This window comes from Megalopta genalis, unplaced genomic scaffold (assembly GCF_051020955.1).
Source record: "Megalopta genalis isolate 19385.01 unplaced genomic scaffold, iyMegGena1_principal scaffold0051, whole genome shotgun sequence".
In the NCBI taxonomy this organism is placed as follows: Eukaryota; Metazoa; Arthropoda; class Insecta; order Hymenoptera; family Halictidae; genus Megalopta; species Megalopta genalis.
The window spans coordinates 392,044-395,000 of NW_027476120.1; positions in this window are offsets into that span (position 1 = coordinate 392,044).

The following is a 2,957-nucleotide window of genomic DNA, read 5'->3' on the forward strand; positions in this document are numbered from 1 at the left end:
TAATCCCTATGTAAAAACGTTAGTTAAGCAAGAATATCGTATTTTTAAAAAAATCTAATGATAGGATTTTCCAGAAAATTGAAAAAACCGAAAAATGTCAAGAGTAAAGTGCCATTTTCTGACATTAGATTTCGTTCTAAATGCTTAATCCCTATGTAGAAACGTTAGTTAAGCAAGAATATCGTATTTTTAAAAAAATCTAATGATAGGATTTTTCAGAAAATTGAAAAAACCGTAAAATGTCAAGAGTAAAGTGCCCTTATTTTAAACAATGTATCGTTCTAAATGCTTAATCCCTATGTAAAAAAGTTATTTAAGCAGGAATATGTTATTGAAAAAAATTAGAAAAATTTATTTTAGCCGTAAATCGAAAATAATGGATCGAGCGAATCGGTCGATTGCGCCGAGACGCGCTATGATGCAACAGACGAGCGATTGGAACGCCCGAATATTTTCAAAGTCCCAACGTACCGATCAAGAGTAAAGTACCATTTTCCTACATTAGATTTCGTTCTAAATGCTTAATCCCTATGTAAAAACGTTAGTTAAGCAAGAATATCGTATTTTTAAAAAAATCTAATGATAGGATTTCCCAGAAAATTGAAAAAACCGAAAAATGTCAAGAGTAAAGTGCCATTTTCTGACATTAGATTTCGTTCTAAATGCTTAATCCCTATGTAGAAACGTTAGTTAAGCAAGAATATCGTATTTTTAAAAAAATCTAATGATAGGATTTTTCAGAAAATTGAAAAAACCGTAAAATGTCAAGAGTAAAGTGCCCTTATTTTAAACAATGTATCGTTCTAAATGCTTAATCCCTATGTAAAAAAGTTATTTTAGCAGGAATATGTTATTGAAAAAAATTAGAAAAATTTATTTTAGCCGTAAATCGAAAATAATGGATCGAGCGAATCGGTCGATTGCGCCGAGACGCGCTATGATGCAACAGACGAGCGATTGGAACGCCCGAATATTTTCAAAGTCCCAACGTACCGATCAAGAGTAAAGTACCATTTTCCTACATTAGATTTCGTTCTAAATGCTTAATCCCTATGTAGAAACGTTAGTTAAGCAAGAATATCGTATTTTTAAAAAAATCTAATGATAGGATTTCCCAGAAAATTGAAAAAACCGAAAAATGTCAAGAGTAAAGTGCCATTTTCTGACATTAGATTTCGTTCTAAATGCTTAATCCCTATGTAGAAACGTTAGTTAAGCAAGAATATCGTATTTTTAAAAAAATCTAATGATAGGATTTTTCAGAAAATTGAAAAAACCGTAAAATGTCAAGAGTAAAGTGCCCTTATTTTAAACAATGTATCGTTCTAAATGCTTAATCCCTATGTAAAAAAGTTATCTAAGCAAGAATATGTTATTGAAAAAAATTAGAAAAATTTATTTTAGCCGTAAATCGAAAAGAAGTCTGTTCGTTTCTCTGTCTCTCTCGCGCGATCGAACTATCGATGTTTCCCGACAAACTATTGGAAGTTTAATTAAACTTTATACATGAAATTACTCGTTTTGATCCCCGCTACACAGCCGTATACTTTTTATAATTTTGTGGAATCGGGAACCTTGAAATATTTATCATAACGCGGATCGACTGTCTCTGTCTCTTTCTAGATCGGAAGAATCGATGTTTCCCGGCAAACTATTGGGAGTTTAATTAAACTTTATACATGAAATTACTCGTTCTGATCCCCGCTACACAGCCGTAAACTTTTTATAAATTTGTGGAATCGGGAACCTCGAAATATTTATCATAACGCGGATCGACTGTCTCTGTCTCTTTCTAGATCGGAAGAATCGATGTTTCCCGGAAAACTATTGGGAGTTTAATTAAACTTTATACATGAAATTACTCGTTCTGATCCCCGCTACACAGCCGTATACTTTTTATAATTTTGTGGAATCGGGAACCTTGAAATATTTATCATAACGCGGATCGACTGTCTCTGTCTCTTTCTAGATCGGAAGAATCGATGTTTCCCGGCAAACTATTGGGAGTTTAATTAAACTTTATACATGAAATTACTCGTTCTGATCCCCGCTACACAGCCGTATACTTTTTATAATTTTGTGGAATCGGGAACCTCGAAATATTTATCATAACGCGGATCGACTGTCTCTGTCTCTTTCTAGATCGGAAGAATCGATGTTTCCCGGAAAACTATTGGGAGTTTAATTAAACTTTATACATGAAATTACTCGTTCTGATCCCCGCTACACAGCCGTAAACTTTTTATAAATTTGTGGAATCGGGAACCTCGAAATATTTATCATAACGCGGATCGACTGTCTCTGTCTCTTTCTAGATCGGAAGAATCGATGTTTCCCGGCAAACTATTGGGAGATTAATTAAACTTTATACATGAAATTACTCGTTCTGATCCCCGCTACACAGCCGTATACTTTTTATAATTTTGTGGAATCGGGAACCTCGAAATATTTATCATAACGCGGATCGACTGTCTCTGTCTCTTTCTAGATCGGAAGAATCGATGTTTCCCGGCAAACTATTGGGAGTTTAATTAAACTTTATACATGAAATTACTCGTTTTGATCCCCGCTACACAGCCGTATACTTTTTATAATTTTGTGGAATCGGGAACCTTGAAATATTTATCATAACGCGGATCGACTGTCTCTGTCTCTTTCTAGATCGGAAGAATCGATGTTTCCCGGCAAACTATTGGGAGTTTAATTAAACTTTATACATGAAATTACTCGTTCTGATCCCCGCTACACAGCCGTAAACTTTTTATAAATTTGTGGAATCGGGAACCTCGAAATATTTATCATAACGCGGATCGACTGTCTCTGTCTCTTTCTAGATCGGAAGAATCGATGTTTCCCGGAAAACTATTGGGAGTTTAATTAAACTTTATACATGAAATTACTCGTTCTGATCCCCGCTACACAGCCGTATACTTTTTATAATTTTGTGGAATCGGGAA